Source organism: Dipodomys spectabilis, unplaced genomic scaffold, assembly GCF_019054845.1.
Source record: "Dipodomys spectabilis isolate Male_0828 unplaced genomic scaffold, ASM1905484v1 ptg000032l, whole genome shotgun sequence".
Taxonomy (NCBI): domain Eukaryota; kingdom Metazoa; phylum Chordata; class Mammalia; order Rodentia; family Heteromyidae; genus Dipodomys; species Dipodomys spectabilis.
The window spans coordinates 9,072,228-9,094,422 of NW_024870709.1; positions in this window are offsets into that span (position 1 = coordinate 9,072,228).

The window sequence follows — 22,195 nt, forward strand, 5'->3', positions numbered from 1 at the left end:
GGTATAGGACACATGTATTATTTTCCTAGAGCCTATTTATTAGTATTAGAGCTCTGCTTCAAGTGATGTTTTAGGGGGGGAAATGGTATTGAGATGATATAAAGCCAAAATGCTTAGGGTTTATCCAATCCTGGAATGTCACTTCTCTTTGGAGAGCTCAGATAAAGGAAACTTACTTTGATTGAAACCATATTGAATAGCTCATAGAGAAAGCTACCACATAGAGATAAAATATGATGATCAATGTTAAACAAATGTGCACCCATTAATACAAGATTCCCTGAACTGCTTCATCTTACTGAAGGGAAAAGCATAGAACAATTTAAAAATGTATCTTAACATCATATTATTTTAAATAACATAACATGCAAGTATTCATTAAGATTTCAATTCAAATCGACTCTGGAATTCCATGAAATCAATGATAAATATATCCAATTTATTTTTGTTTTTCTTATTTTGGTTTTCACGTAACTACCTTCTTTGAGGCACTGTGGCTAGAACTCTTGCCTCACTGGTTTCACTTGATGTCAAATGCCCTACCAGTGAACTATGACTCCAGCCTCTCATTCTGACTGGTAAATCCAGTATCATAACTAAATTGAGTATAATGTCAAGAATAGCTCACATGTTTGTGGAAACTCCCCTCTAAAGCATGTTCACACTCATTTTATAGCTATCAAAAGAGGTCTGAAAAGAAGCAAGAGCCAAGGGTGATAATGGAGAAAGGTACTTTAGTACAGGACGATTGGTTCCTCTCGATGAACAGCCCACCAGTTTATAGTTCAGAACTTTTGGTTCAATCTAGGTCGTAATGTCTAAACCATTCACCAAATGCTCTAACCTAGAGAATCACTATCTGATGCGAAAAAGAAAGGATATGCTTTTAAAAATTGTAGAAAATAAGCCAGGCACTGGTAGCTCACACCTATACTCCTAGCTACTCAGGAAGCTGAAATCTGAAGATCATGGTTTGAAATCAGCCCAGACAGGAAAGTCTGTGAGATTCTTATCTCTAATGAACCACCAGGAAACCAGAAATGGAACTTTAGCTCAAAGTGGTAAAGTTCTAGCCTTGATTGAAAAGCTCAGGGACAGTGCCCAGGCCCTGAGTTCAAGCCCCACAACTGACACACATACAAATACACAAAAGAATTGTAGAAAAGTCTCACCAAGCTCAATGAAGTTTATTCACAAGGAAATAGATATAAAGAAAAACGGTTACTATTTTAAGAATTAAAAGAACAAGAAAATTGAATGATAAATTGGCATTTGGTTTGAATAAGAAGTTATAATTTAACACAAAGAAGTGTGTTTTTAGCTTCAGTATTGGATATTATCCAAATGTAGGTACTGGCAATAAGAGTAATGCATGTTCTTTGTAAAAGAGATGAGAACTAAAATTTTGACCCTCCTGTCATCAGGAAGAAGGCATCACAAAGAACACAGATTTTACTAATAATATAAGAACAAAGGGAAAGATAAGTTCAAGCTCAAATCCATTTTTTGTTAGTATTCATATTTTTGTGGCCAATTCAAATATTCAGGGAGTGGCCATTTGAAGAACTCTCATTTTATTTATTTTTTCCCATCCCCCCACCACATCCCTCTTCCCCAACCCCCCCCCCAAACTCTCATTTTAATTTAGTAGGTTAAAGTGATTTCTTGATCATTTACATGATTTGTGGTGTGCATCTATACATGTGTTAAAAGAGACTGATGTAAGAATGAAAAGAGAAAGAAAGAGTGAAATATCAATATCTATTTTATTATTTAACCAAGAACTAACCTTTGAATTGATGACCATGGAATGTGGGTGATTGCTGTGGATGCTTGCATACTTTCAATAGATGACTGAGTAGTTATAAAAAAAAAAAAAAAGAACAAGAGTTCAGCACACCTGGAAGAGAAGTTCACAGGATCCCTCCTTGTTTACTGTAGGAAGTTAAAGTAACTTCATCATAACAACTAGCCAATGGCAACTCCCAGGATTTGAGCCTTAGCCTTCTGGAGCCAGAGCTCCCACTTAAAATTTCTTGGCTCTCTGAGTTGTTCTGATTTTATTTATAAAATGTTATTGTCACGTTGCTTTAAAGTTCGTGTTAGTATATGCACATCACTGATTTCTTATAGTATGCTTGAAAGTCTAGAAACTGTTGAATGGGGGAAGAATTGAGAGGTGGGTAAGAAACAGGAAAAAAAAAGAACTGCATACCTAAGATTTTAGAAATTAAAAGTAGGATATATCATTTTTCAAAAAGGCCCATTTGAAATCATCAGTGGTATTGTTTAACCACCATAGATTACTTACAGGTAGCAAATTACCTAGAGGTTTAAGACTGACAACATTTGATTATTGACTCCTGGGTGAAAAAAACTGGAGAAGTTCTAAAAAGGTTTGATGTAGATCTTCGGGAAAAGATCTCCTGCCAGTCACAAAACAAATCTGGGTCCTTTTATATACATCCCCCCCACCACTTCTCTCTCTCTTTCTCTCTCTCTTTCTTTCTCTCTCTTGCTTATGTTCTCTTTCTCACTTGTGTTCTCTCTCATGCCTGTGTTATCTCTGACTCTCTCTGTCTCTCTCTCTGTCTCTCTCTCTCCTCTCTCTCTCTCTCATTGTATATTATGAAAGTTTCATTATACTCATAAGGTGACATTAAAACTACTTTTTGCCTGTCATTCAGAAAGGTCTTGACACCTTTGTCCCAACCACCTTTCAAGGCTCACCCCTTGAGATTTAAGGCCACACACACGTTAACCAATATAACATGAGCTGCTATGTTTCTTCTATTTAAAGTATTCCTTTATCACCTTTTAATTGTTGGGATGTTTGCCAGTTCAGCTCAAATTTCAACTACTGTAAATACTTCCATGACTTATCCAAAGGAGGAAAAAATTTGTGATACTGGGATTTGAATTTAGGGCCTCCAAGCTCATGAGATCAACTCCTTTTGCTGTGTTCATCAGATAAGGGTTCATACTTTTCACCTGCCTTAGCTACAATTCTCTGTATGCAGAATGTGTAGTTAGGATTATGAACATGAGTTTCCATGCCTAACCCTCAAGGTAAGCTTTCCTTCTTTTTCTTCATTGCTAACAAATAGTTTCATACATATGTGACTATTTCCTTACAGTATTAATGTAATATTATATTGTCTCACTTACTACATTCATTATAAACACTGAGTAAATTGTTTGTTGAGTAGCTATTATATACCAGGCACACACCACACTCTTTAAACCAAGGACTATTGGTCATTTTGCCACTTGGAAGACAGGAAGTGTCATTTTCTATTGCTAGATTCTTTTTTTTGGGGGGGGGGGCGGTCCGGTCGTGGGGCCTGAACTCTGGGCCTGGGCGCTGTCCCTCTGCTCTTCAGCTCAAGGCTAGCGCTCTACCACTTGAGCCACAGCGCCACTTCCGGCTTTTTTCTTTTTGCTTATGTGGTGCTGAGGAATTGAACCCAGGGCCTCAAGCATGCAAAGCAAGTGCTCTACCACTGAGCCACCTTCCCAGCCCGTCTACTGCTAGATTCTTACCAATTAAACATTTGTTGCATTGAACCAACAAGTAGAACCTCAATGAGCATCATGGTTAACCAACAGTCATTAATGCACAATATCCTACACATCTTTAAAAAGAAATGGTATGAGGAGTAATCTTTATGTGAAGTGGGAGACATTTTCATCTAGCTGTGTCTCAGAGATGGATCTTTTGTACTTGTAATTAGAAAGTGATGGATAAGGAATTACACCATTTTGCTGCTTTAAATCTCCTTTCTATGTGCTTTAATAGGATTTAATTGGACTTTAATTTCCTCCATACCCCCAAGTTCGATGAGTTCATTGCCTTATCATCTTCAAGGGAAATCTGAAGTCATCTAGCTCAAGCCTCACATTTTACAGATAAGGAAACTGTTCTGAGAGATGTTCAACAAGGAAACGAGAATGCAAAGTCTTCTCCCAATGCCCCCTTCTCAGTGCCTTTCTCTAGATGTCCAGTAAGATCATGGTAACAAGAAGCCAGTTGGAAGACATGTAAGGCTGGAGGGTAGCACTTTCCTATGAGCTCTCCTAAAGTTGGACTCTTGAAATCTTTTAGAAGAACTTGAAACCATTTGGGAAAAATCTGCTTTTTAACAAGGAGAGAATTCAGATTAAGCCATTATGTCTCCTTCTATTCTTACTCTCCAGCTTTATGGAAACTCAAATCTGTTCAATGGCACATATATACATATACACTATATATACATATGCATAGACATATATGTTATATATATATATATACATATATATATATATACATTTATTATGAGAAACAAATGTTTCTACTCCTTTTATTACAAAATTCTCTGGAACTTGTTTCATGGTTGATTATGATTAATTTGTCAAGAGCTTTTTTTTGATACAGTACAGACTAATATGATTAATGTGTTTATCTGCCAAAAGCATTCCTTTAACAAAGTAAGCCACTGTGTTCTACATATTCATAAATCATTTGTTCTTCACATATTTTCCCTTCTGGATTTGTTTACCATTTCTAAGGCAAAAATCAACCTTCTTTCATTCAGAAACAGTACTATTTTACTAACTACCAATTTAACTTTCAATGATTTTAAAAGAAATTAGGGCATGTTTCTGAAAATGTATTACAAACATGAAGAACGTGAGGGAAAAAATTCTAACTTCATTTGTTTTCTAAGGTGTCTTTGTATCCCACAGCTAAAGTCAAAAGAAATATAGGTGCTTTGGTTGGAAGACGTTTCATTTTAAAACTCTGTATTTGAACCTAGACCTAAATAAGCAGAGAGGAAGGGCGAGCCAGGCTGAGTCAGGATGCAACCTTGTACATTTGCTTTGCAGGTTACCTGCCTCCAGTTCAGTAATCAGACTTTCATTGTTTTTACTTACAAGTGGTTGACTTTATAAATCAAGACTTTGCCCTCTTTCAAGCCTCTGGTCTCTCTCACTTCACTGTATTTTTTTTAAACCAGCATTTACATTATGTTTTAGTACTATTAAAAATAGACACAGTTTCCTCCTCCTGTTTTTGAAGCCGGCTCGTAGCCTGGCACTGTTTCTTGAAACAAATCACCATGTCATTCCAGTCTAATAGGCAACAAATTCAGCTGCAACCTCTTTCAAAACATCTTACTAGGTTACTTTTCTGTCTTACGTCACCCAGGTTTCCAAAAAACTACTCAAAATGCCTAATGAGGCAATAAATTCCTTTATTGACTGTTCAGAATGTGGAAACAAATTGGAGTGACTCACTCGGGCTTTTTCTTAACCCTCTTATTCAGCAGAACAGTTTATTTTACTGAAAGAATGGGGGAAAAAGAGCTGACAATTTAAAATTAACTAAATAGGCCCTCCCTCCTTTATGCCTTCAGGACATTCAAGAGGTCTTTTCACAAGAGTGTATGTTACAGCTTAATTGGGACTGTAAGTTAAATCTTAAGTATATTCATCATCCTAGTGAAAATAAACCCTGTGTTTGTCTTTTCACTTATCATGATTTATTACTAGTTTATTTTAATGAAAAGTCCTTCTCCTTCTTACTTCTTCTTTCTCCTCCTCCTCTTCCTCCTCCTCCTCCTCCTTCTTCTTCTCCTTCTTCTCCTTTTTCATTTTTTTGGTCATCATATCTTTTCTAATTTGTTTCCAACGGCTTGTTAGTTATTATCCACAGGTAGAAATTTATTTCAGGGAAATAAAAATCTATTTGCTTTATAGCAAAAAAAGACCAAGTGCAATGGAATGTTTGAAGTCTCTTTAGAGTTTGCTTTGAAAATACCAAGTGATTTGCATCCCTTGAACATAGTCCAAAGGATAGAACTGAAAGTGCTGAAAAACTACAAGGAAGAAAAGTTAACAAATACATACAGAAAAAAAGAAATTAGTTTAAATGAATGTTAACAAATGCACATCCCAAGAAAATCTTTACAGCTAAAAGGGGAATAAAAGTGAGCTTGCACTTCTCATTTCAACAGAATTTTCAAAGGAAGCCTAGGGAAATTAAGGGATTTACTGAACTTCTCTGGAAAATTGGTGTGTGGCACTAAATCTGGAACTCCCATCTCAAGTCCCCAAGAACATGTTGGCCCTAATAGAACCTTCTTGTTTTACTTTTCATTGCTGGAGCTGGAAATAATATACATATTGCTTCCTTTTTATGTGTTCATTCATAAAAACAAAGCTTAAGAGCTGTAGGGGAAGGGGGTGAATCATCTGTGTCCTGAAATGTTAGAAGTCAGCTTTTTATGTGCTCCTGGAAACCAGTGGCCTTCCCCATAGTTAAAAATAGTACTTCATCTTCCCCTTTTCTCTTCTTTTAAATTGTGACTCTCAGAAACGGCTTGCTTGAATATGGAAGGAAATGAAAGCAACACCGTGCAGCTATTGTATTTTAACTTTTAGGGTGCTAGAAATAAGAACTTATCTTGGCTTTGTGAAATCTTATTTTGAGTTCTTCAAAGTCCAAAGAGATGTATGACACCAAAAAGATTCTTATAATAATTTACAATAGGAGAGCATAAAATATTGTGCTATTGTTTTCCAAAGAATGAGATATGAGGTTTCATCTTTGTCTTAGGAATTGGGATATATGTTCATGTGTACAATTAGCATTTGTCAAAACTAATAAGAGCTAGAAGAAATCTTAACTCTGATCAAACTTAAACTTCAGCATTTTATTGATAATGCCTAGGAAAACTAAAATAGCAAAATTCAATAGCAAAGTAATGTGAAAGAAGAAGCTTTATACATGAGGATGCTTAAATATTCTAATGTAGATCATTTGAAGTACTAGGAATAAATTCAGAAAACTTCCTAGCTCATGCCTATAATCTCAACAACTTGGAGATCATACTTTTCAAGGCCAGCCTGGCCTCCATAGCAATTTGCAAGCCACCTTGGGCTACATAGTGCACTTGTGTCTCCAAAAATAAAAACAAAATAATAAGAATAAGAATTAAAATGTACAGATGAGCCAATTCTCCACAAGGTTTTTGCTAAACAAAACAACAAAATCCCTTTTAAGCAGCACAAAAGTTACAGAAAAGAAAAAAAAATTACCTCACATGACTGTCATGCCAGTGGCTTATTGAAATCATTGCCAAGATTAAAAATGATTGGAAGTGGCACTGTGGCTCAAAGTGGTAGCGCACTTGCTGTGAACAAAAAGAGCTCAGGGACCGTGCCCAGACCCCAAGTGCAAGCAGTACAAGCACAAACAAAACAAAAAGATTCGTGTTTAGCTAGTCCCCAGTGGCTCACACCTGTAACCGTAGCCTCTCGGGAGGCTGAGGTTTGAGGATGGCAGTTGCAGTTTGAAGCCAGTCCAGCTGGATAGGAAAGTCTATGATACTCGTATCTCCACTAAACCACCGAAAAAAGCTGGAAATGGAGCTGTGGCTCAAGTAATAGAGCACCAGCTTTGATGAAAAGAACCTCAGGGACAGGCCCAGGCCCTGAGTTCCAGACCCAGGAGTAGAACAACAACAAAAGTTAGTAAAAGGTTAGTGCTCAACAAAGGTCATTATGAGAAGATATCTTTTACTAACATAGCAAGACATTGCATCTTTTATTCCTCTTGTTAACTTACTGCAGTGGCAGAGTTAAAATCCAAGTTAAAGAAAACTATAGGGCAGTAAATCATACTAAAACATTATTATTCCTGAAAAGTAATAGACTTACGCTAACAGCCTAATGAGAAAAGTAAAGTTTTAAATATATTTCTTGCTGTAACAATTATCTGAGTTATACTGGTTATCTATAATGATAGTCATTTGATTTAGTTTTATTTATAAGGCTCACTATAAGGGCCATCTGTGAGATGTTTTCTCTATTCTCAATGTACTTCTTCATATGTTTCTCAATCTTAGTACTTGAATCAGGAAACAGAGAGCTGCTTAAATCCAGTTGATATGAATTACACATACTAGTTACATAATTTACTGATATGATGCTAGTTACATATTACAATATTATGTATTATATATTATGTTACTGATATTATACTAGTTACATATGAATATTCCATCCTTGGGATATTAGTTCAGTCCCCTGTCTCTTCAAACTTCCTGCACAGAGTAAATACCTTGTTCCTATGAACATATTTTATTATATTTTGCTTCAACACACACACATCCTTAGTTACTTTAAATACAATTTACTGTTTATATTTATTAGGTTAAAAAGATTAACTTGAATAGTATTTTGTTTCATACTACCTTACCGAAGACTTGATATAGCCCTTTGGTAAACACTGGAATGTTTTATTGCTTACTCTCAAAGGTTAAATTAAAGGAGCTTACCTACCCTTTCTATCTCATCTTGGGTTTTAAGAGCTCTGTGAAGCAATGAAAACAGAATAATGAAGCCATAGATCAAAGCACCTCATTCATTAACTTTTAAAATACCACCTCATTTATTTAGTCTTTGTCTGGAGTCTTTCTCTTGATATACAGCAATTTTATTAAACATTCACTTAAGGGCAATGAGAAAGAAGGACATACTCTGCTCTAACACATATAAAACAACGCTTATACATGTAAATTTACCTTAGCCAGAAACAGTACACTGTAATCGCTGCATCTGTTTTTTGTATTTCTAAGGGGAGGGAGGAGTACTACTGGCTTTTAAATTACAGCACACTAAATAGCTAATACAGATTTTGGCCATGTGGTAAAAGTTTGATGAAATTACTCTGTCTACAGAAACAAAAAGAATGAAATCATTAGATTGATGGCAGCCAAAATATTTGAAAGGTGAAAGCATGCTTTAAGCAGTCTCTGCCAGAGAAACAAGTTAATGAACATAGTTCAGTAAAAGCACCTCTGGATGCTATCCTGTATGAGATACCAGTTGGAAACTTTAACAAAAAAAATCAGCAGTCTGACATCCTTTCTGTTTGTTTGTTAAAGTCCTAGGGATAGGACTCAGGGCCTGGCCACTGTCCCTAACCTTTTGTGTTCAAGGCTAAGACTTGAGACACAGCCCCACTTCTGGCTTTTCAGTGTTACTTGGAGATAAGAGTCTCAGGAACTTTCCTGCCTATGTTGTCTTTGAACCTTGATCCTCAGATCTCAACTTTCTGAGTAGTTAGGGTTACACATATGAGGTACCAGCGCCAGGCTTAACACGACCTTCTTAATAATAAAAGAGTAACTGTCAAAGCAACCAATGTATTACCTGGAAATGAAACAAGAAATGTACAGTGGGAGAATATTGGAGGAAGGAATAGCTTTAAGAAAGAATATAGCTACCACCCTCTACAGCTTTAGACATAAACATTTCTGGTAAAATATCTAAGTTATAATAATGAGAAAAATCAATGGCCTTTAAGATCTTTGAATCTTATGAAGATAAGAACTACTCTTGATATGGGACATCATGAAACTCTACATATTCTACAGCAATCCTATTATTACTTCTTATATAAGATCTTATAAAGTATAGGCTGATTATTCCCTATACAAAATGAACAGGACCAAGTATGTTTTAGATTTGGGGTTTTGTTTTCAGATATTAGAATATTTGCATATACATAATGAGATATCTTAGTGATGATACAAGTATAAACACAAAATTTATTTGTTTTATATACATTATGTATGTTCATATGTATTTATACATATATATATATATATATATATATGAATGAAAAATGTATGCAGTATATTTAGTATGTTTTTGTTTTGACTACAATCCTGGTCATGAGGTGAGGTATGAGATTTACTATTTATACAGTCAGGTCAGCATTTAAAATGTTTCAGATGTTGGAGCATTTTGAATTTCAGATTTGAAAGATTAGCATCTCAATTTGTAATAAGAAAGTATATGAAAAATAAAACCTAGAGTCAAGCAACTAGCCTTTATTTCTTCCAAAAAATCTTATATAATTTTGTCTTTTTCAATTAAAAGAGTATTCAAGCTCCACAACTGACAAAAAAATAAAAGACTATTTAGATTCCATTGCATAACTTTTTAGAAGTACTCATAAAAATAATATTAGCCTCAAATTCTCAAGACAACCATTTTTTTCCTCTTTGCTACAAAATTCCTATTTCTTACTCTTTTTGTTGGATGGAATAGAGTTTTTCCTCACTGAACTATCTTTTAGAGATGGATAAAGGCTCCAGGAAACCATCATTTGCTTGTTTCAGTTCATCTTTGAATAATAAGGAGCCAATGAATCAGAAAGTAGAAAACTTATTTATTTTACTCATATTCTAAGATTGTGTTTTAATTGCAGCTAACAAGTCCACTTATACAAATAGCTTATTTGATTTTTAAAATATATGTAGAAGCCAGACATGCTTGTGTATAACTGTAATTCTAGCTACATGAGAGGCAGATGTCGGAAGATCATAAGTTAGAGGCCAGCCCAGACAAAGTTAATAAGACCTCATCTCAAAAAAGAAACCAATCAAACAAACATAAACAAACTGATGGTATAGATACAATGTAAAGTGTTTGTCTAGAGATCAAAAAGTCTGGGATTTATCTCTAGTGTTACAAAGAGAATTTTGCAAAGAAGAATTTGGGTACTTTGGTATAGTGAATATATAATGTACAATTTGGCTTTATATTATAAATACTTAACAGAGAGAAACTTTGTGTTTACAGGGATCAAGGTCAAATTCACATTGGTAACCAAACATATTTCTTACCCAGCCATTTTCCATCATTGACAATCTGAAGAGTGCTGTGAACTTTTCTCCCTTTACATCAAGACACAGACTCTAACTTTATCATACAATATAATCACTTCATTAGGAGTTTATTGTTTTCTTATCAAAAAGGAATCCAAAAATTGTTATCTTGATTTTTTCTTTAGTCTTTAATGTATAGTTTGATAAAATGAACGGTTCCTGGAAGGCATGCTGAAATATATTTTAAGTTAAAAAGTGGACAAAGAGGATTAATTATTTTTCAGTTGTGGTGGTTCTCAAACTTGACTACACAAAGGAATTATCTGGAGAGCTTTTGAAAATATTGCAGACTACATTCTATCAATGTAATATTTATATTTAATTTATATATGGTGACTTTGGTATTAGAGATTTTAATAATTTTCGTGTTCGGCCAAAGTTGAAAGCCACTACCCTAAAAGGCAGATTAATGCTAGGTTATGTTAGTCTTTAAACTCGGAAAGTTTTATTAAAAACAAATTAGAGCAACAGTTATTTGATATCATTATATACTTAGTAACAGGGTCATAAATAAAAGAATAATCATTTAAAATGTTGTGTCACATTAGATTAGTATACTCAATCCATTATGAATTCCTTTAAAGACAGCATATAGAATAAAATATTTAAATAAGAACACATGTACATGAGTAAGCAAACCTAAATTTCAGAAGCATGTCTATACTTAAATTACACTAATTTTCTTTTTCTTCCTGTGGGACATGATGGAAGAAAACTTTAGGGTTATTTTTGACAATTAAATTGTCCCACTCATTAACTTTTCCAACTGGAATTTTCTACAGTTAACAAAAACACCTTTTAGAAATTATAGAATGAAAGATGATGTCTAGAATGCACATGTTACTTCATGTCTAGACTATTATAGTTCAGAGATGGAAGAAGAACCATAGCTTCTTAGATTTTTGGCTAAAATGTAGTATGGAAATCAAAGAACAAGCAATATTCCAGGAATTAGGAGTTCCCAGAGTTGTATTGATTTAATAGGAAAACTAAAGTACATTTTATCTTATACATTCTAACTAGGTAGACATAATTAAATAGCACTACTTCTTCTTACACAATGAACACTATATGTCAGGGAAATTTATATACATTTTAAATGCTAGGCAGTTATAGCCTCCTGTAATCCTCCTGTAACCTATTAGAAGGTGTTGAGATCTGTGAATCACAGTTTAAAGCCAGACCAGGTAAATAAATTTGAGAGATTTTTATATACAATGAATCAGTGAAAAGCTGGAGTGGTAGAGCACCAGCAAGCCAAACAAGAGCATGAATTCCTGAATTCAAGTCCCACACTGGCACAAAAAACTTTTTTTTTTTTGGGGGGGGGGCTCTGGTCGTAGGGCCTGAACTCTGGGCCTGGGCACTGTCCCTCAGCTCTTCAGCTCAAGGCTAGCGCTCTACCACTTGAGCCACAGCTCCACTTCCGGCTTTTTTCTTTTTGCTTGTGTGGTGCTGAGGAATAGAACCCAGGGCCTCAGGCATGCAAGGCAGGCACTCTACCACTGAGCCACCTTCCCAGTCCCACAAAAAACATTTTTATATACACACAATAATACATAATATATGTACCTACATGGGAAAGGCTCTAGGAAATACTATATTGTTTAAATCATAGGGAAATATGTATTATCCTCTATCTACTTGTACTTGTAATATAAATTAATCAGAGAAACAGTAAACCAATGAAGATGACAAGAATGGGACAGCAGTAGAGTATCTTTTATATGGCATTTGCTTTGAATAGCTAAAAGGCATTGGTTAAAATAAACAAATACTGTGAATTCTCCTGCTACTTAAATTTATTCTAAATACTTATGTGATAAAAAGTTTTACTAACAAGGGCTGGGAAGGTGGCTCAGTGGTAGAGCACTTGCCTTGCATGCTCAAGGCCCTGGGTTCGATTCCTCAGCACCATATAAGCAAAAAGAAAAAAGCCGGAAGTGGCGCTGTGGCTCAAGTGGTAGAGTGCTAGCCTTGAGCTGAAGAGCTGAGGGACAGTGCCCAGGCCCAGAGTTCAGGCCCCATGACCAGACCCCCCCCAAAAAAAAAAAGTTTTACTAACAAAAGCCTTGAAAGCAATAAATATTTCAATAAATAAATATTCCAAGAAATATGTCAGGAAAATTTAGATAAATTATCTTTTATAATGAGATAATAGTATAACAAATTATTTTAAAAGGTATTATAAATAGAAGGTTTATGAAATTGGAGAATAGTTCAGTAATAGAACTCTTTCAGATACCCTGAGTGAAGACCTGAGTTCAATCACTAGCAATACACACACACACACACACACACACACACACACAGATTTGGTATTACTGTTAGTAAATATTGTTACATTAGTAAATTGTCCATGATCATGACAAATTTCTCAAGAGAGAGACAATCAATAAAGCACAATGGTTTATTTTGGTACCTAGCGTCAGAGGTTTCAGTCTGTGATCTCTTGGTCCTGATATTTTGAGTTTGTGCCAACACAGTACATCATGAAAGGGCCCTGCATCAGAGAAGGTTGTGCATCTCATGGTGGCCAGGAAGTAAAGAGCTTGAAGATGTTGCCTGAGGTTCCAGTATCTCTCAGGACACACTACAAAGCCTTCTTCAACCAGGCCTGACCTCTTAGTTTCTACCAGATGTTCTACTCTAATGTCAAGAGTCAGACAAGCAAGTATTTAATATTTAACCCAATGGGATTTTGGAGGGTGGGGCAGACATTTATCCAAACTATAACAGATAAAAATTATTACACATTTTTAAGCATACCAAGATGGTTAAAGGGAAATACAAGGCAAGGCCTGGCTTGGTGGTACACACCTATAATCCTGGTACTCAGGAGGCTGAGGTAGGAGGATTATAAGTTTATATATCAAGACTCTGTCCTCAAAAACAAAACCAGAGAGAGAGAAAAAATATAAGATAGAGTCACTAGAATCTCATCAGCAATCTTCCCTGGACTGTGGAAATCAATGCAAATTTTATATTCTTGCTGCTGAATACCTGGTGCCTACCACAAACCCGGCTGGTGCTCTGTCTGCTAGACAAAGACACTGAGCAGTCTTTCTCTAGTGATTACAGTCCATATCATTTCCCTTCTTTCTGTTGGATTTAAGAGAGAGCCCTGAATGAAGACTAGACTGGAGACTTCAGGAAACCCAGAGGTGAGGTCCACTTAAGATTTAGAGGAAAACCTAGGTTATGACCTCTCATTGTCTTCCTCTGTAAAATGAGGGTCATCCTGTACAATTCCCCAAACACACACCACTATACACAGCAACAAGCTAGGTCTATGATATGAGTGCTCCCTAATCCTCAAATATCCTTTTAAAAAAAAGAAGGTAAAAGTTTGCAAAATACTTACCTACTTGCTACTGTCAATGTGGCTACTCTCAGTTGCATTGAGCAGAACCGACTTTACCATATTCTCTTCTTCAGGATGGCGTGGAATCAGGTTGAGACAACACATGTTTACACTTTATAAAACTCCAAAGTCTCTCTCTCTCTCCCTCTCTCTCTGTCTATATATATGCATATATATACTGAAGTGGCATATTATGAAGTTTACCAGTAATTTTGTTACAATAATAATTGCAGTTTATAAAAGTTACATTGTATTTCTTCTTTAATGATTTGGGAAGAACTAAAGGATTTTACACAGCCTACAACTATTACTTAATATATACAAACGACATCTTAGAATCAGACTCCAAAGCTTTATATATTGTATTTTATTCCACTGACCTATCATAACACCTAGATTCCCTTATCAACCAACATTTTACATATGAATGGAAAAAAACCAATCTTGTGAGGCAGAGTTATATAACTGGCCTAAAAATACATAATAGTAGATGGTTTAGCTGGGATCTTAACCTAGACATTAAGTAAAACTCCAGCCAATTTTAGTGGCCAACCAAACACTCCAGGGCTAGTAAACAATAAAAGTGCTGATTAAAGACATCTCTTATCTATAGCCACAAAGAATATTTAAAATTCCAGGGATGGTTGCTTAAATTATTGCCTCCAGGGAATGTGTTACAGACACTAACCACTAGTTGGTACAGCTGTGTTTATTGATGAAAAGATTCTCATAAACTAGCAGAAAAATTTAAAAATTAGCAAAAAAGGGTATGAATACTGCAGTGAATGAGATCCCATTTCAGTGAAGATCTATGACAGCTATATTAATATACCACACATTAGGATCATACCTGTACTTTCTGTGCTATTGGTTTTGGTAATGAGAAAATGAATTTTTAAAGAAGAGATAGCGCTGTAGACATAAGTATATAAAATAACGGCTAACATTTATTAACCAGTTCATTTGTGCTAAGCAGTGACCTCACAATTGTTCACAAAGAATCTTCTTTAAGCCAGGCGCCGGTGGCTCACGCCTGTAATCCTAGCTACTCAGGAGGCTGAGATATGAGGATCACTGTTCTAAGCCAGCCTGGGCAGGAAAGTCCATGAGACTCTTATCTCCAATAAGCCACTAGAAAACCAGAAGTGGCTCAAGAGGTAGAGCACTTGCCTTGAGCTCAAGAATTGAGGGATAACACCCAAACCCAGAGTTCAAGTCCCATGACTGACAAAAAAAAAATCATTTTAAAGTTGCATTTACCTTTTTTTTTTTTAAGTTGAGGTAATTCTTGTTAGTGTTTCCATTTCATAAATGAAGGAGCTTAGGTTTAGAAATATTCCATAATTTTTCAATGGAGTTTAAATGCTGGCAGTTTGAATCTCAAATAAATGCTTTTAGGCACCACACTGCCATGTCTTCTACCACCTTGGATAGGGGCCACTAAAGCTCTGTGGTCACTTCAATCATTTTTTGTGGCCCCCTGGTGCCATATTGTAAATATCAAGCGGGAATAAATTTTAGAATAAAAGCATTCATTCAAAACTCAAAGATACCAAATGTTAATTCTGATCAAACCAAGTCATATTTGTGATTGAGACCAGGGTCATTAATGAGGAAACATAATCTGGATGGAAAACTCAAGTCTAGAGGTCAAAAACAGTAAACTAGTCCCATGTATTTTGAAAATTAATTCCACTAGTTAATGGCATTCAGACAAGTAATGTACTCATTACATAAAAGTGATGGTCACTCTTTAGCAGCTAGAAATCTAGGAAATACCCCCACACTCATGTACTCTGATTTCCTTCCTTTTTCCACTGAATTTTTTCATTCCATGCTGGGGTGCGGGAGAACCATTGATCTGTGTAAAGGTTTATCGTTCAGATTTCTCACTGACAGACTGATGCACAAAACCTTTCCCTTACTCCATTACACTGAATTTTCTTTCCTCTTTTGTCCATTAAAACTCAGTGGGAGACTGCACTGTAATCTCAGGACAACCATGTCATATTTAAATACACTGCAGAACTTAGGTTCTATAATAAACTGTTAAGAGATTAAGATTCATCCTCTATTCTCCCACACTAAGAAATTTATTCTACAAGGAATATATAAACTAAATTATTCTAGTCTACAAGAAATATCTAAATCTAAAGCCACTTTTCTTCTCCGTTAAGATCTGGATGGTCTCTCTGGGGTTTCTCCTTTTCTCATCCTTGTGCTCATGAGTAATGGAAAGCGAGTGCCCTAACATTAGCCTAACCCACACCATTCAAAACAGGTATATGATTGACAGTTACATTCAAAAAGATCCCCAGTTCTCCACCCCCCTCCATCTTTTGCTGAATCTCTACTTTAACTATAAATAAGTAAAAATAAATACTCTCTATCTTTAACATCAAAAGTATATGAGTTACATTACATTTTCTAGTCATCTATTTTATTTTTTTTTAATGGACTAGGTGCCCTTAAGCTGGCTTTGGGGGGGGATACAATTGTTTCAAACCCTTGCCTCTGACTTCACTCTTTAATGAACATCTCTGGAATCAGTAATTACTGTGGGAACACATCTTTAGAGCTATTCTCAAAGAGCAAAATTGGCAGAGGTTGGTTTTATAAAGTTCACAAAATGAATGGTGCCTTTTTGCCATAAAAAGGGGGATTTTTAAACAACCAGTTTTAAAATACTCAGAGAATTACAGATAAGTGAATCATAGAATAAAGATAAGTCTTTAATTAACAAGAAAATGAAGGCTTAAGCTAATAGCACATTATAAAAATATACCATGAATTAAAACTAGGCTTTCTTCCACATTAACTAATTTTAAAAGCCTTCATAAGAGAAAGAAAAACACGATGGTTATTTCTTCTGCAACATTTTCTATTAAAGTATCCTAAAATGAGAGTGACTAGTCTTCAGTCTCTTCATGAATTCTCCAGGTGACAATCATAACTATGTATTTGCTATGCCATACAGTAATTTTTGAAGTTACTTTTGAAACTTGAGTGTAATTATAAAATATGAGTAAAATTAATTGAGTTTCTATTCCCCAAAATATGCATATATTTAAAATTTTTGATATCACAATTACATCTAATTAAGAGTATAGTATTCTTGTAGATACATGGAAACATTTTCTGTTACTACTTCTGTTGAAATGGTAATATAAAAATGGTGAAGAAATATTATAAATATTAATGCAGCCAATGGAGATCTAGATTCAACACCAGAGGTAAGTTGAGTTTGAGAATGTGTGAATTAAACTAATCGATAACTGATATGAGTTGAAATTCACTGTTGTTTAGATAATATGGTCAACCCTCAGTATCTACTGGGTCTTGGTTCTAGTATCTAGCATACCAAAGTCTATAGGCATAAAATGGTACAGTCTTTGCATCTAACCTATACATATTCTCTTGTATCCTTTAATAATTTATGTATTATACAATATAAATGTTGCAAAAATAATTGTTATGTCATATTAGGTGCAAAATAATGGCAAGAAAAGAGTCTGTTAATATAGACATGGAACTAATGTTCAAAGCAAGTGAATTTTGTCTTACAATTTTTTTTAAATCTGGAGTTGGTTGCATGTGTATAACCATCTGTATTTTTTTTTTTTTGTCGGTCGTAGGGCTTGAACTCTGGGCTTGAGCACTATCCCTGCGCTCCTCAGCTCAAGGCGAGTGCTTTACCACTTGAACTACAGCTCGACTTCTGGTTTTCTAGTGGTTTATTGGAGATAAGAGTCTCACGGACTTTCCTGCCTGGGCTGGCTTTGAACCGTGATCCTCAGATCTCAGCCTCCTGAGTAGCTAGGATTACAGGCATGAGCCATGGGTGCCCGGCTATAACCATCTGTATTTCTAATTATCTGATTTTTAAAAATGAAGAAAAAAGTTTTTGAGGTTAGATTGGTTTTTGTATATATTTTCTATTTTTTGGTTTGCTCAAATCCAATGAAATCTATTCCATCAGACTTTTCTCATTGTAATATACATCTCTCTAGGCAAACGATATCTAACATATCCTTAGGAAGAAATGATAGAAAAATAAAACAGAAATTACCTCAAAGCACAGAAAAACAAAAAGAAAGCTCAAAGCAGAAAAAGAATAGAACTCATAGTACCATGTTGAAATTGTGAGGTGCTAAAAGTGCATCTTGTTTTCATATTTTTGCTCACAGATAGAAACAAATTCAGAAAAACAAATTTCCAGACATTTTCCAGTTAGGACTGGGAGGAAACCAATTATGTTATTGCTTACTCTAATGACTACAAAATATGATTAGGGCATCTTCCTTATGTCTCACATTCTAATTTAATGGATTCAGTCTTCATATTCTCTGAAATGGAAACTATTTTTTCTTACCTAAGTAGCTTGTATATTCATATAGTTTATTCAGTTCCATGCAGTTTTTAAATATTGATTAAATTAATTAACATATTGCAATATATTGTGTTATGATTTTTTCTTCACTTTTGCCTTAGTTCTTCTCTAATAATTCAAAGTTTTGGCTACTTAAAAATATTTCATCTTAATATTACAGATTTCTTTATTTTTATTTTTTTATTGTGAAAATACTGTATAGAGGGGTTACAATTACATGAGCAAGATAATAAGTACATTTCTTATCAAGCATTGTAGCCTCCTCCTTTGTTTCCCCTTCCCATCCCTTCCCATCCTCCCCCTTTCCCCCCACCCAATCCTCCCCACACCCCCCCCCCACCAAAGTTATAAAGTTCGTTTTCGACATAACGACTTGTACTTTTCATTGTTGCAATGGGTCCACCTAATATAGATTTCTTAAAAGTACAATATGGTATCTTTTTCCTAAAAAGTTTTCCTTCAAACTGTGGGATTTTTTTCTTTCATCAGTATTAAAATATTAAGCTTTTACCAAACACTGAAGAATCTAGGATCACTTGTTGAACAACTATTAACTCAGAGACCAGCTATACATAGTTGGATATGAATTTCCATACAATTTATGTGAGAATATGTTTTGTTTATTTTTACCAGTTAATAAATTTTAAAAGAGAAAGACAGGTTTAATGATAGAAAGGAAATAAATATAACAGGATCGCTGATGAACAGTGATTGAGAACTTATTGGGTCCTAGTCCTGTGCTAAATGATAGAAGAGCTATGAACTCCTCCATCCCACACCAGGACTTCAGGAAGCAAGGATTATCCCCATTGGACAACCAAAATATTGAGGATATGAAATACGTAGAAAATTTCCCCACCACACAGCTAGCTGCAAAGAGGTCATGATTTAAATCCAAATTCATTAATTCTAGACTTAGTGCCAGATACTCACCCAGCCATAACCATGTTCTGACTTCTTTACTGAATAATGAAAACAAAATCCAACTTATCAGATTTCACAGTATAACAGAACTCAAAATCATAACAAAGCACTTGGGACAACAAGTAGTTTACCATAGTTTCTAGAAGCACTTTGAGATAGGAAATACAAACAAATTAGTTTCTCAAGGAGAAAAATGGTGACATGTAATGACTCCACCCACAACAGACACTTCACTGAGTAAAGGGTAGGAAACTGCCTATTTTAAAATGATGAGTGTAAATAGGAAATTTAACATCAAAATGTAAATCAATATAACCAATATATGAGGAAATCTAGATAATTCTAATAACAAGCAGGAAATATTTCTTAAAGCTCTCACTTATTTTTATTATATAAAATACTCTTATTGTTCTTTAGGCTACAATGTGTCTTAGCTTCACTTTTATTAACACCAATAAAAGCTATTGTTTCTGTCTTATTAAATGTGGAATTTCAAATTCCATATTTATCATGGGGTTCTGTCATTCATGTTAGTACAATTTAAAATGCATCCTCAAGTGGGCACAGATCTTTGCCTTTTAAAATAATTTGCAATGAAAAAGTAAGATTTAGTCTACGATCATACCTAATAATTCTCCAAATTATATAAACAGTAAAAAATTCCAAAACTTGTCCAGTATTCCTACTATATGTATAAATTTCAGAGTGGTGTTTATTTCAGTATACTAGAGATCACTTAAATCGATTAACTTTTTTCATTGATGATCCCAACTGATTTATTTATTTTTATGGAAATATTTGGTTTAAACTCACTGTCTTGCACTTTTTAGCAGACATTCTACCTCTTAAGGCATGTCTCCAGCCACTTTGGTCTTAGCTATTTTGTAGATAGCATCCTGTATGTTTGTCTAGGGTTGGTCTTGGATCATGATACTCTTAACTAAACTTCCACATATCTGCAAAGCCATGCATGTGCCACCATTTTCATTGTATTTGTTAAGAAGAGGTTGTATTGATTTTTTGCTTGGCCTGCCCCTAAATCACAGAGTCTTATTTCTGGCTCTCAAGGAACTGATATTACAGGCATGATCCCACATACCTGGGCCCAACATCTTTGTAAGAAATAACATAAAATATATTTCCATACAAATAACATTCTTAATATGATATGCATGTCACTAAGATAAGTATTTAAATATTAGAGGGGGAAATAAAATTCTATATCTTAATAGCAGAAGTATATTTCCAAAAGTTGTGAAGTTGAATAAAATGGACTAAATTGCAAAATATACCAAGGATTCAAGGCTAGTGTTATACCACTTGAGCCAAAACTTCATTTTTGGCATTCTGGTAGTTAAATGGAGATGAGAATCTCAATGACTGTATGAATGAAACTTGCTTTGAACTGGGATCCTAAAATCTCAGCCTGTACTTAGAAGAATAGCCATTTTTTAAAACAATAGACACAATTAGAAAACATGCATACAGAACAAAATGACTTGTTAGAACAATAAACAGAATTGATGATTATAACGATAATTGATCGTTGTAATAATAAATGATCTGTTGTGCTTTAACTTTTAACTTTTTCTTTTATCATCTCTCACATTGAAAGATGCTGAATTATTATACAAAAATGGTACAATGTTCAAGCTTTCTTTTTAAACCAATGTTGGTGATAAAGTTTGTGAAAGGAATCAAAATCTGAAGAAAACATGTTGAACAAAAGTACCATGAAAATAATAGAATCATCTGTTGAATTCCATGTAGGATTTGACAGGAGGAAAATCAAAGACAACCCCCAAGGATCTTGAGCTGAAGAAATGGAAGGATGTTGGTATAATTTGGGGAGGGGAAGGGAAAAAATTGTTTAAATAGGGATACAGGTGGACTCATTGCAACAATGAGATGTACAAGACGTTATGTCGAAAATGAACTTTACAACTTTGGCGGGGGGGGGGGGGGGGGGGGGGGGTCAGGGAGGGGGCACGGCGGCGGCATGGGGAAGGGGGATGGGAAGGGATGGGAAGAGGAAACAAAGGAGGAGGCAACAATGCTTGATAAGAAATGTACTCAATACCTTGCTCATGTAATTGTAACCCTCTGTACAGTATTTTCACAATTAAAAAAAATGTAATCACTCCCTTACTTATGTAACTGTAACCCCTCTGTACATCACCTTGACAATAAAACAAGGGGATGGCAGTTTCTGCCTTGATCTCCTGAAATTCGAAACCTCAATTATCTTGAGGAAGGGACAGTAGCCAAAGCCCCATGGTATTTTATTTGGGTAAGGACACTGCTAAGACAGTTTTTAATTGATGCCCCGGGCACAGAAGTAAAGTTGTCTCAAAAACCTTCAGAGCAAACCAGTCTCCAGTTGCCTGCTATCATGAGACTCAAGTCATCTATACAGAGTATAAGAATGACCCAGTCATGCCCTACCCAAAGTACAAGTGCAAGAATTTGTTTGGAGTATTAGCTTAGGAAGCAAAAGTACAAAGGACCCAGCAAAGAATAGAAAAAGAAAGGTACATGAAAAGAGAGAAAATTAAGTTGCAGAAGCTAAGTGAAGTCAAGATTCAAGCAAGAGAAGGTAGGCTGTGGTATGAACTCCTGCTTGATTAGAATAAGAACTGAGAACTGCCCATGAAAGTTGAGCAACACAGATATTGCAGATAGTTCAAGGTTATTTCTGTACAAGATTGTGAATCTTGCTGACAATGGATTACAGGTAGTATGTAAGGAAGGGGATTAGTGACCAAGAATTTGGAAAACACTATACCAGTACACAGA